General features: G+C 38.6%; 1 non-coding gene across 1 annotated transcript; it reads left to right on the forward strand.

Moving 5' to 3' along the window:
* Nucleotides 1-2,225: 2,225 nt before the first annotated feature.
* trnaq-uug lies at nucleotides 2,226-2,297 on the forward strand. Its single transcript has one exon. It is a non-coding gene; the product is annotated as a tRNA-Gln (tRNA).
* Nucleotides 2,298-14,038: the final 11,741 nt, after the last annotated feature.

Consider the following 14,038-nt stretch of genomic DNA (forward strand, 5'->3'; position numbering starts at 1 on the left):
AAGGAAATGCAAAAACAATGCCAGTGAAAGTGACCACGACTATGTTATGGAGGTGAGCACTGTCAGTAAGAGAACAGCAGCTCAAGTAACTCCAAGCAAGCTTCCAATTGGTAAGAAAACAAAAACTGTACCAGAGGGCTCCAAGAGTGGCACACCAAATTCTTGAAAGCTATTATGGACATGAAAGACTTAAATGATCAGTTTGCCGATTTCCAGGAGGGAGCTAAACAAACAAGACAGCTTATAGCTAGCTTAACCAAAGCAGTTTAATTTAATACAGAGGAACTCAAAGTGTAAGAAGCCTGTATAGAGAAAAAAAACAAGAGCCTGGACAAAGAAAACTAGGAGCTGAAGGAGAGATTAAGAGAGCTAGAAAGATATAAGATGCACTGGTTCCTTAAAAAAAAAAAGAATAAATAAAAGGAGAGAGAGAAGTCTGAGGAAAACAACTGAGCCAACATAATAAAGATTCTCAACCAGATTGCTCCCAAAATGGAAAACTGCCAGCTGGACACCATGGATGTGATACACTGGACCAGACGAAAAGGTCACATGCTGATCTGTTCACTCATAGGATGGTCCGAGACAAGATCTGGAAACTCAGTACAGGCTCCGTCACCTGCAAGGGGAGAGGGATCCACTTTGCTGGAATGCGCCCCCTGAAAAACAGGGAAGCTAGGAGAGCTTTGAGTCGGCAAAAGAGCTTACTTGGGTCATGGGTCACATGGTTTCACTGAGGGTTGACAGATCGGCTGACAAGAAGGTTTGAAGTTAACCTAGTGTAAAAATCTAACATGGGACATTTTTCTTGTTAAAGTCAAAGACTTTACTTAAAAAAAAACGAATTTCTAGATCTGTGTCTTCTTGTTGAGAACACGTTCGAATGCAATATTCACTTCATTGAATGTGAGGGGTCTTACAGGTGAAACACAAAAAATTTGAATATCGTGCAAGCTTAATTGATTTCAGTAATTCAACTTTTGCATGAATTACTGCCTCAATGTGGCGTGGCATGGATGTTATCAGCCTGTGGCACTGTTGTTGTTGTAATGGAAGACCAGGATACTTCAACAGCGGCCTTCAATTCTTCTTCATTGCTGGTTTTCATGTGTCTCATCTTTCTCTTGGCAATGACCCTTAGATTTTCTATGGGGGCTCAGGTCAGGAAAATTTGCTGGCCAATCAAGCACAGTAATCCCTTGGTCATCGAACCAGGTTTTCTCACACAATCTTTCTCTCACCAGTAGATGAGTTGGAGGTTAAATCAACTGTAGAAACTGTAATAACAAATTCTCTACGGACTGATAGTATTGATATGGTATTTGTTAAGAGAGTTATCAATGGTATTTGTGATTGCTTAAGCCCCACACTGGTAATGTTGGTCACATTTTTTTATTGTATATTTATTTGCAGATAAATATTAAACAGTGTTTGTATTCATATTTTACATGACATTGATGATTTGAAGTGCACACTTATCAACAATAAAAGGTTATGTGCTTTGACATGTTTTTTCTTGTTTTAAGTTACCGTGGTGGGGCAAGCTTCATTTCCTGGTTGATGAAAGGCGTGACAAAGGGCTGAGGAGCCTTAACTCAGGGCGCCGGCTTGTCAGGCGCTACCACATGCTGCCGTGAGAAGCCACATAAATGTACAAGTCTCACAGCCAATGCGTGTTGGCCACCCTGCTAAACAAATGCGGCATACCGACTCGCACAGATTCTTCACCATTAATGTTGTTAATGTTAATTAATGTTTTCCCTTCTAATGACCTAACATTTAATATAGCTAATTTGATGGGTAAATACAGACCATGCACCATTTTACCAAACAGTAAAGTCCAGGCGGCCCCACAAAGGGCCCAGAGACCTCAAAATTGGGTCAGTTGTTGTACGCTGTGGGACCGACAAGGCTGAGTAGTGCTGGTGTAACAATGTCTACCCACTCGAAATGCCATCGAAAAAGGCAGGCATTCAATGTAAAAGGGCTTTGTCATTTGTCATTGAATCAAACATTTGTCACTGTGTACGTTAGGTCCTGCCTCATACAAGCTGCATTTAGCTGTGTATAGAAATATTACTTTAGAGAAAGCATCTCCAGCAGATAATCTACATGAGGGAGTAAATGTCAGAAGATTTTGGTGCTATTCTTGGTTATTGACATGTAAAGAACAGCTGTGACGAATACCCGAGGGTCTTAAGAAAAGCTAGCAGAAGTACAAGTAGGGTTCCATGGTGTAATGGTCAGCACTCTGGACTTTGAATCCAGCAATCTGAGTTCAAATCTCAGTGGAACCTGCTGTCAGATTCATGGTACAGTGGCCTCTTTGACTTTCAAGGAAGAGCACTTGCTTCTGCAACTTGCCAAGAAGAGCAAATCTCCTGTTTACATGCAACTTCATGTCCTGGATACCTGTCATTATATCAAAAAGGAAAAGCATGCATGGTACACTTGCACTCTCCAAAAGAATGCACATGGCCCATGCGCCTGACACATCGTAAACAATGAAAAGCCATTAGCAGCTTAGTGCCAGGTATTAAATGCAAGTTTATTTGTATAGCACGTTTTATGTATAAGACACTTCAATATAAAAGATTACAGCAGGGTGCAGAAAGCAATAAAAGTGCATTAAAAGAAATCAAAATAATTACATGAAAACAGAAAGAGAAAGCTCAAATAAAATAGATAAAATGCAAGAAATAAAGTTCCAGTGTGGGGACAGACAGTATTAAAACATGATGATTAAAGATTCCAGCTTAAAAGAAACATGCAGATCTGGACTTCTAAATAAAAACTATTGAAATGCAGCAGAGAACAGGTGGGTCTTTAACCTGGATTTAAATAAACTGAATGTTTCAGCTGATCTGAGGCTTTCTGGGAGTTTGTTCCAGACATGTGGAGCATAGAAGCTGAATGCAGCATGTCTAGTTCTGACTCTGGAAACTGATAAGAAACTAGATCTGAAGACCTGCTAAAGACCATTCAGAACTTTCTAAACCAACAGCAGAACTTTAAAATCTATTCTCTGATGAACAGACAGCCAGTGTAAAGACCTCAGCTCTGGACTGATGTGGTCCACTTTCTTGGTCCTAGTGAGGACTTGAGCAGCAGAGTTCTGATTAAGCTGCAGATGACTAATTGATTTTTTAGGTAGAACCTGTAAAAATACTGTTACAATAATCAAGCCGACTAAAGATGAAAGCATGGACTAGTTTTTCCAAGACTTTCTGAGACATCAGATCTTTAGGTGATAGAAGGCTGACTTTGTGATTTTCTTAAGGCGTTTCTCAAAGTTAAGGTCTGAGTCCATCAACACACCCAGATTTCTGGCCTGGTTAGTAGTTTTTAGGTGTACAGACTGAAGCTCTGTCGTGACTTTAATTGTTTCTCTTTGGCTCCAAAGACTATCACCTCAGTTTTGTTTTTGTTTAACTAAAGAAAGTTCAGACAAGCAAAACTCTGGTGCTTACCAGTCGAGGAGAAACCTTGCCAGCTCTGTATCCATCTTGAAATTAATTTGGTCTCTCAGACTTCACCTTGCACAAGATTCTCCAATATTGATCCTCATTTTTTTTCCATTTTTGGTTGTTTGCTTTTTTAGCAGGATGCTGAGGCTTTTTAGGTTTTTCTGAAACTATTTCTGGTTTGCTTCTTTTACTACCGTTCATACCTGCATGCTGCTGCTTCTTTGCCGATGTAAAGTACCAAATGCTGCTTTGTTGTTTGGCAACAGTGTGGAGTCACATATGATTGGTTAAGGAACCTGGAAGTAGAAAAGAGCTACACAGTGCACAAAGTTATTCTGTCACGTAATTCTAAAGGAGAAAAACTTGGCAAAACATTGTTAATGTAGAGAGACAGATTGTTTATAGGGAAGCTTCCTTTTATCCCTCGCAACAAATGAGAACATTTTAATTTATTTTTACAGAAAAAAATCCCAATTATTAAGCCTTTAAAACTAATAACAAGCTCATTGACTGAATCCCCTGACAGGGCAGGTATTAAAGAGAAGGCCTGGTTAAACATCCCACTCATGTCTTCAGTTATACACAGTTTTGTGATAATCTCCAGGAATGATCCGACAGACCCACACTGTAACCTTAAAAATGTCCAAAACCTTCAAAATCAGTAAATCTAGAGTGTGTCCTTTAGTGTGTGTGGGCTCTGTTATATGCTGTGTCAGCCCAAAGTTGTCAGGACTGTTGCTCAGGTCTTTAGTCCCTTTGTTTGATGGTTGTCTACATAGATGTTAAAATCACCAACAATAATTACACAGTTAGAATCTACACAGATTGTAGCCAGCAGTTCACTAAACTCACTTACAAAATGCTGTGTAGTGTTCTGGTGGCCTATATATATTTTTTTTTAAAATTATTAATCTGAAATTGGCTTTCAGCTGAAGAGCCACATATTCAAAAGAAGTAAAATTTCCAAAATATAGCTGCTTACACTGAAATGATTCATTAAATAAAACTGCAACCCCTCTCCTCTGCTGTTCAGTCTGACCTCACTGATGAAACTAAAGTTGGGAGGGGTTGATTCTATAAGAGCAGCTGCACTGTTATTTTGGTGTAACCAAATTTCAGTTAAAAACATAACGGTTGTGCTCAGTGATAAAATCATTAATTAAAAATGTTTTCCCAACTAATGACCTAACATTTAATATAGCTAACTTAATAGGTAAATACAGACCATGCACCATTTTACCAAACAGTGCAGATATTTTTTAACCTTCTAATAAACCGAGATCCAGCTTGTACTGGGAAAAATTATGACTGCCATTATTTACGCAGCCTGGACCCCCCACAAATCATATATGTGTGTGTGTGTGTGTGTGTGTGTGGAGGGGGGAAAGGGAGAGTAAGGACGATGATGATGACCTGTTGGGGGTTTAGTGGGGTGAGGGGCCACCATCCTCGTTTGTGTTTGTGTGACCTCAATACATTCTACACCTGCTTTGAGACCTCCACCCCCCACACAGAGAGAAGGCTTTCAGATATCTGGACAGAAACACCCTCCTCCCCCTCACCAGTTGTCTCACCATCCCAGGTAGACAAAGCTCTAAGGAGGATCAACCCCCACAAAGCGGCAGGGCCAGACAACATCCCTGGACAAGCCCTCAGAGCATGTGCCAACGAGCTGACAGACATTCTCACCTCCATATTCAACCTTTCCCTCAACCAGAGAACTGTTCCATCTTGCTTTAAGACCACTACCATTGTCCTCCTCCCCAAAAAGAGCCCCCCACTGTCTGAATGACTACAGACCAGTAGCACTCCCTCCAATCATTATGAAGTGCTTCGAGAAAATGTGGTGCTGACCCACATTCAGAGCTGCCTACCAGACACACTGGACCTTCTACAGCATGCCTACCGATCCATCAGGTCCACCTCAGACACTATTGCTGCAGCCCTGCACATCTCCCTCTCACACCTGGAGAATAAAAACTCCTACATCAGGAAGCTCTTATTGACTACAGCTCGGCATTCAATACGGTCATCCTCCACAAGCTCACCCACAAACTGTTATCCCTGGGACTACACCCCATCCTCTGTGACTGGGTCCAGGACTTTCTGACTGGCAGGCATCAGTCTGTCAGGTTCGGGAACAGGACTTCAGTCAGCATCATCACTAACACTGGCACACCACAGGGGTGTGTCCTCAGTCCCATCCTCTACACCCTGTTCACCCATGACTGTGTGGCCTCCCACAAGGACAACACCATCCTGAAGTTTTGTTACAACACCGCTGTAATAGGACGCATCACTTGAGGGGATGAAGCAGCCTACAGGAGGGAGGTGGCCTCGCTGGTGACATGATGTGAGGACAACAACCTCACCCTCAACACGGACAAGACGAAGGAGATGATAGTGGACATGAGGAATAAGAGGAACACTCATCAGCCACTGCTTATTTGTGACTAGCGTCTTCACTAGTACGCCTCAGGAAGTTCACAGTGTACTTCCTGAGGAGGCTGAAGAAGTTCGGCATGTCACCAAATATCCTCAGAAACTACTACAGCTGCATCACTGTGTGATACGGCAGCTCTACTGTCACAGACTGCAAATGCCTGCAGAGAGTGGTGAAGACCACATCCAAGGTCACCAGGACTCCGCTGCCCTCTCTGGAGAGCATTTACCAGTACAGAGTTCACAGCAGAGCTACATCCATTATCAACAACCACACCCACCCCCAACATGGACTGCTCACTCTCCTCCCCTCAGGCAGGAGATACAGGAGTCTGAAATGCAGGACCACCAAACTCAGAAACTATTCCTTTCCCTCTGCCATCAGACTGCTTAACAGTTGACAAAGTAACGGAGGCCTGTACTCTGCACACTGACTTTTATATTGTCAACTACAGTAACTGCAATATTGTTTACTGCCTATGTGTCTTATTACATATAATAGATATTGCACATGCATCTTACCACCTACCTCATGACGGTTTTCTTTTGCACAGCTGATCATTCATTGTTGAATGTGGCACAGCAGTTTATGTAGCACACTGCACACTGCTTTGTGTGTGTGTGTTTTCTATTTTCACTTTTATTGTTTTTGCTAGCCCCTAGACAAATTCATTGTATGTACAAACTTACTTGGCAATAAAGACCTACTCTGATTTTTAAATTGTTTATTAGTCAGAGATGCTGAATAAACATAAGAAAATTACTTGAAGTAGCCAGTCAACGTCAGTCATCAACTTTGTTTATTAGAATATTAAAAAGTACAATGCTACAAATGCTACAATGCTGGACAGTTAAGAAAGAAAAGAACAATAAAATATGGCTTGTTACATATTTTGAAAGAAACAACATCTCTTATTACAAAATCGTAAAAAAAAAAAAAGGTAATCTTGAAGTGATCAATACTGTTTTAGCCTACACATATCCTTGGCATTTCAATGATGACAGTGGAACAATAATGCTTACAGTTTCCTCCCTAATTCTTGAAAACCTAACCTTATTCTTGGTATAGGCACAACTGCCAATGATTACTTTTCAGTGGGAGGAAAATGGTTCAAAACCTACTTCCCAAACATTACATGACTGATTTTGACTGTAATAATATCTATCACTGTGTTGTTTGAACCATTAAACCTCAGCCAGAATATGCTCAGCTTTAAATGTCCCACCATCTTTTTTCAAAAAGACTTTGACCTTAAGCCTTCTGTAAATCAACACTGGTCAAGCTTCACTTTTCAGATCAATAACAGGTTCTCCAGTCTTCTCATCATTTTTAAGCCACCTTGCAAATATACATGACTTTGCATCAGCTCTGTAGTCTCCTGTTGTTAGTAAATCCCCCCCTAGTGTGCATCTGTCAAACCTGATACCCTGTGTACACAGTCATTTTTGTACAAAGTCTTGAATATTAAAAGGGGCACTTTACTTTCTTCATAAGAAATATGCCTTTGATGTAAAAGTGGAAGCAGACTCTATTGAATCATCAAAGTGAAGTCATGCTGAATATCATCACTGTCTGACAGAATTTTAAGCTTAAATGTTATAAATGTTGTTCAGGCTTTCTTGGTAGGCATACAATTTTCTGAAATACCTATCAATCTAGCAACTATTTATGCAACATAATGATTTCTGCATGCCGGTTATTGGTATGGTAGTCACCTAAAATCCCATTGGCCCTTTCAAAGGAAAAGTACCAAAATGAATAAGCAGGGCCATAGCCTACATAGTATACATGATTTTGTGAAAATGAAGGTGCAAGTTCATGGTACACTCTTCCATATTTGTGCTCGAAAGCAGTACAGAACATTTTGAGACATCTGTGTGCATCATCCGGCTGAATTGTTGAAACAATCCAAGAACAAAGAGTCCATGTAGCAGAAACAAAACACTTTCAGAAATTGTAATCTGCTTCTGGCAGAAGACCTTTAAGGGCATACAAAGAATAAGTGTATACCCAAATCTTCCACAGGGCTGCTGTAAAACCATCAAATACTGACTCAATTTTTCCAGGAATTCCTGGATTAAGGCCACTCAGGACTTTTAGGAAATCTACTCTTGACTGTAAAATATGGAAGGACTGGTTATTTAGTATACCTTTGTCTTTCCAAACTTGCATTGCTCTTTTGGCTGTACCCTCCAAGATATTATGCATGAGATCAATGACATGCATATGAACAGGTCAAAATAAGGGAAGTTATGAAGTAAACTATACCTGGCCCCATAAATTCCTTCTAACCTCTCTTGACCGGCCTTTGATTTAGCTTTTTTTTGCTTTCCTGACAAAATAAATAAATAAAAAAGATTTTCTTTTGACCTAGTAAGCCACTGATCACACTGAAAACCTGAGTAGTCAGCGTTGTTATTAATGGTTATTGGAAATTCTTTTAAACATTTAAAGCATCCCATTTTTGCCATGTGGCCTAGAAACCCAAGATGCTGGAATATCACTTGACAAACACAGTAGACCAGTTCTGTATTGTTCCTTTCCTAAAGCAGAAGAGTCTAACATGTAAACCCCTGTTGTCTCCACTTCTCACAGGCTTCATTAAAACCTGGTCTATGTACTAAGTCCTGCAAACTATTTGTAACATTTCTGTAGCAAAAGCTGCGTTTAGGGTGTTAATAAGTTAACCTTTTTTTCCAGTGACTTTTCAAAAGCAATGTTCCATATTCCTTATGACGCTTTTGAGGATGCTCTCACAAAGTAACATGACTACATCTTGCAGATTTTTTTCTTATGCTTCGTCCATCATTTACAATTATTGTTGCCTCCTCAAGTGTGTATACTTCGTTTCAAACTGGGCATGCCACATAGTGAGTGAAGTCATCTTTTTTGAGTGAGAGTATTTTTCTGACGATATACATGGTTGAAGGAACTCTTTCAGCCAATTTTTTCAATACATCAAGTCTGAAAATGCTACCAACCGCAAAAAGAAATGACCTAACCAGATCTAACGGTGCAATGTAGGCGTTATCTGAAATTGTAAAATGTGACTTTCACATAGTAAGTTGAAGGATGAAATATGTAAACCATGAGTACTGAACATCGTCTACATTGCTTTTATCACTCCCCTCTCCATGTCCCACCTCTTCCTCTGTCCCTTCTAAGTGAATGTCTTTTTCACTCCCTTCCATGTTCTCTTCCTCATTGCTGCCTCCAGTGCTTTTTTTTCACCTCCTACAGAGTCCTCATTGCTGCTGTCACTTTCCTCGACACTGAATCCCGTGTTCTTGTTGCTGCATCCACTGCTTCTGGCACCTGCACTCAAAGTTAACAGCAATTCAGTTAAAAAAAAAAAACAAAAAAACAAAAGACGTTGATCTGATACAGAACTTTAAGATGCAACATAAAACACAAATGGCTGACATTGATGTACCTGAACAGAGTTATTGTTCTCCATCATCCCCGTAGACTGATTCATCACTATGCTGTAAGTGACACAAATATAGGACATTAAAAATTATTCCAAGAATAAACCTTAACTGAAAAATCTCAAGGTCACATCAGTGTGTTATACACATTCACTCATAAAAAGATTATAAAACCACAAACACAACATGACAGAATGGATCCAAAAGTGATACCTGACAATGATACATGTCATCACATGTGGCATCACATATAATCTGATCATGTTTATAATTTATTGTCATCATATAATTTAATGTTTAAGCAGATGAATATGGAGGACGTAAAGTGACACAATGAATTAATTAAATATATCATTCAGTAATAATTAAATGTGTCATTAAATAATTAAAATGATAATGAAATACATAAATGTGTTATTAAATAATTAAAATGATAAAATAAATACATAAATGTGTTATAAAATGTATCATTAATTAATTAAAATACAAATGAATATATGTAAAAACATATATAATTATTTCACTATTTAATTAATTATTTATCTATTTAATTAATTATTTATCTATTTAATTAATTATTTATTTATCTATTTAATTAATTGTTTCACTATTTAATTAATTATCTCATGGTCCGTGTTGCAGTGCATCATGAATTTATTTTATCTGTCAGTCTAGCCCATCAAACTCAGTGGGCGGGGCTAACCAGCGCATGTAGTGAGGAAAGCAGAGAATATGTTGAAGTTGTTGGACTCATTTAGTCATTTTCCGACCAAAATATTGACCACAGAGTGACTGAAAGTTTAGAAGTACTCCACCGCTTCTCTGGTACCATGATACAACAAGCAGAACACACAGGGACCAGGACATTTGGAGTTTGACCCGACGGCAGTTCTGGAGAACCAAGTAGAAGTTCTGTTTAGAGCTTCCACATCAAACCCTCTGCTTCTCTCAGCAGCTCCTTCACGTCATATACTGCCCAACATTCTGCGTTAATAAAAGTTTGTTCTATGGGTTTCTTTAATAGAGTATCTGAACCAACAATGAGGAATAACGCCACACAGTGTATTGAAATGTGTTCACTAGCTCTGCATTGATCCATTATCTGGAGCGTATTTGCCTGGACTTGTGGAAAGGGCAACCAATCAGGTGTCAGGAACCGCCCACTGAGTTTGATGGGCTAGGCTGACAGATAAAATAAATTAATGATTGTGGTAGTGGCAGAGTGTCATGAATTTATTTTATCTGTCAGCTAGAGTGCCTCTAGAGAGAGAGTGGAGCCATCTCCGTTCACTGCAATGGTTCAGTTTTTTCACAGCAATGGCGGCGTATGGAGCCCCTCAAAAGTTCCCGAAAGTTAGCAAAAGCTAAGCGACGGTCAATGTATTTCAATGGAGCAGATTGTCGGAGCTACACTTCTTCAAGGTAAGATGTTTTAATAGTCATATTTCCATATCAGTTGTGCATCGAAATCAACTTGACAGGAGTAATTAAATATGTTAACGGATTGTCACCGTCTAGATTAATATATTTAGAGATTATAAACCGATAAAAGTTTATGCTAGCACACTGAAAGCAACAGATGCCACAGGCTGATGCATGTAAATTCTGTTTGTCAATATAAATTGATCCAACACCGTTGATAGCGAGGTTAATGTGTAGGGAGAGCGATTGTAGTTACATTTTTATTTAATTTTAATATATTTATAAGGCTGTGGAATTATGGACAAAGATATGAAGATGATTCTGTATGTGGGTCATAATGTGTGACCACCGCATTTCACACTTTCATCACTATAGGCCTGGCCAATAATTACACCGTTCATTTTACATAATAACTAGAAAGTGAGCTATTTTGGGGAATAGTGCAGCCCATACAATTATACAATATTAGGGCTGTCATTTGATATTGCAGGGTGAAAAGTTAAGTCATATATATTCACTATATATTATACTATTATATATTAATTATGTTGTATTATCAGTTCTGGGGTTGCCTGACGTTAACTGGGATACTTGGCCACTTTTAAGTGTTGTTTCCTGTCTTTTTTCTACATTCTGCAACCTCAACCATATAAATATAGATGTGTTCTCTGTGTTTAATTTAAAAATATTAAACTTCCCAATGATATGGTCTTTGAAAATGTGTAAATGCATTGTTTTAATATGATTACCTCACATATTTTTTTGTTTTCACAGTCCCTGATGGTGGTCAAATGTATCCTGCTGACTTCGGCCATCCATATTTTCCTTCTGTCCCTGTCTTTGGGGAAGCCATACATACGCACGCCTTTCTCTGAGCAATTGGAGCATCCCCATGCAGCACAGCATACCATGGTGAAGACTGTATTCAAGGATAGCAGAGAAAAGAAATGGCTAGACATGCTGATCTAGTCGAGTTTTATTGTAAAGGAATTCTTTTAGGTATTAAATGCATTTGGAAAACAAAGGGTGTTTGTCTGATTTATTATGTATATGTAGGGAGTAAGTCTTGGGATAGTTAATAAATAGTAATAGAAAGCCATGTATTTTCCATGAATTGAAATCAAAATTTTATTTATTTGCCATGGATTTTCTGTAAGAACACATTATATTGTGAGTCCAGACTTGTGTAGTTATCAGTCTGCCTCAGTCAAAATAAGTCTTAAGACTTAAAAGCAATTCACACAAGTAGATACTAATAAGTAAGAATAGATAACCCATTTATTTGAAATGAATTGGGGATCTAAATTTTATTTATTGGATATAGATTTCCTGTAAGAACAGTTATCATTATGCTGTGAGCCTAGATTTATTGTGTAGTCAATTGGTAAATCATTGTCGTCACCTGTTGGTATGCCTCAGTCAAGTCTGAAAGATAAAGTTAAAAAAACAGAAAATATTACGATTTACATTGCTGTTGATGTCATACAGGTTTAGTTAACTTAACATGATTCATATCAATGAACACAACTATAAAAATATTGCAAAGCAAAGCCTTCATTGATCATTATTTACCGATTATCGTAGTTTTCTTATTATTTTGTATTGGTCGCCAAGCACTTCCTGGAACTTTTGGAGGCTACATAGACCACGTGATCGGCAAGCGTTTTGAGCTTCCGGTGGCGCCACTCTCTCTCTAGAGGCACTCTAGTCAATTCTTGGTTACAAGCCAACAGGTGATTGGCCATCACTACCAAGAATTACCAAGAATTACCTCGACCTACGTTTCTGCTCTGAAGATTTGGTTCGCTAGTTAATGACGTCAGCAGATTCTCCCGCTAGACTGGAAATTCAAAATTAGTCAGACTCAGCAACCTCTCAGAGTCACAATTAAGATGCATTTGAAAACTTACAGGAAAAAATACAGACAGCATCAATTATGTGGATACTGACCTATATTGGAGACAAAATAAGTATCAATGCTGTTGTAAATAATTAATGTATAGCATCATATAATCCACCTTGGGTATTTTTTAGCTGCAAATATTCCCAGCCACAATGGACATAATGCATTAACTAGGAACACTTGATAAAGAGGGCAAAACCAACATTCATTACTGTATGCTTGTTTTTCTGTTGGATGGATAGCTTGGTTGGTAGATCATCCGCCTCCAATGGGAGGAACCTAAACTCAAATCCTCATGGGAAACGCAACATAAATTTTAATTCTTTCAATGTAAGACCCTTAATGTCACTATATGTTTTGTTTTTTTTGTTGTTGTTTTTTTTTTTTTTTTTTTTTTGTTTTGTTTTTGTTTTGTTTTGTTGTTTGTTTGTTTTTTGGGAGAAAGGCATCCAACATTTAGTAATTACTTTTAAAGTTACTTTAAATGGAATCTGTCATGCATATTTATGCTCACCGGGTGATGATGGCATCCACTGCATGAAACAACTAAATGGTAAACTGTTAATGCAGACCAAACAAATTCAGCAAAACAAACCTAAATAAAAACAACTGACTAAAACTACTGTTTTTACAATATTTCTTCTGTTCTATTCTATTCTATTCTACAGTCATTTAGCAGACGCTTTTATCCAAAGGGACTTACATTTGAGAGTAAGAACAACACAAGCATGAATTCAAACAAGATGGGACGTCATAATGAAGTGATAGTCAGACTGCTTTGAGTCCAGTTGGACCCAGGTGCTGTCATGTAGTGCTAGAGGCAGTGCATATAATTTTTTTTTTTTAAGTCATTTTGATTAAATACAAGATCACGATTTCATCACACAATATCAACTGGGCATAAGTGCACACAGCTTCTTCAGTACTTGGTTGAGCCAAAGAGCTGGACAAATCTTTCTAACTCATTCTGAGTAAAAGAGTTAAGTTAAGTGTGGAAATGCTCCTTAAACAACTGAGTCTTTAGCTTGCTTTTAAAAGTGGATCAGACGGAGTTTGGTAGATCGTTCCACCACCGGGGACCAACAGAGGAGAAGAGTCTGGCTACTGATTTTCAGTGATGGGAATGACGGAGTTAAAATAAACGCCGTTACTAACGCCGTTGCCTTTTTTAGTAACGAGTAATCTAATTAATTACTTTTTCTATCGTTACAACGCCGTTACCATTACCAAAATGCCGTTACTACAAGTTACTGAGTGAAGCTACGAAGTGGTCGTCCCACTTGGTTTAACGCTAGCTTGGCTCACAGACACAGGAGCTCCAAATGTGTGTGTGTTTTCCCCTGTAGTGAAAACAGGGGTAAGCGATTAAGTAATG

This window comes from Melanotaenia boesemani, chromosome 5 (genome assembly GCF_017639745.1).
Source record: "Melanotaenia boesemani isolate fMelBoe1 chromosome 5, fMelBoe1.pri, whole genome shotgun sequence".
Classification (NCBI taxonomy): Eukaryota; Metazoa; Chordata; class Actinopteri; order Atheriniformes; family Melanotaeniidae; genus Melanotaenia; species Melanotaenia boesemani.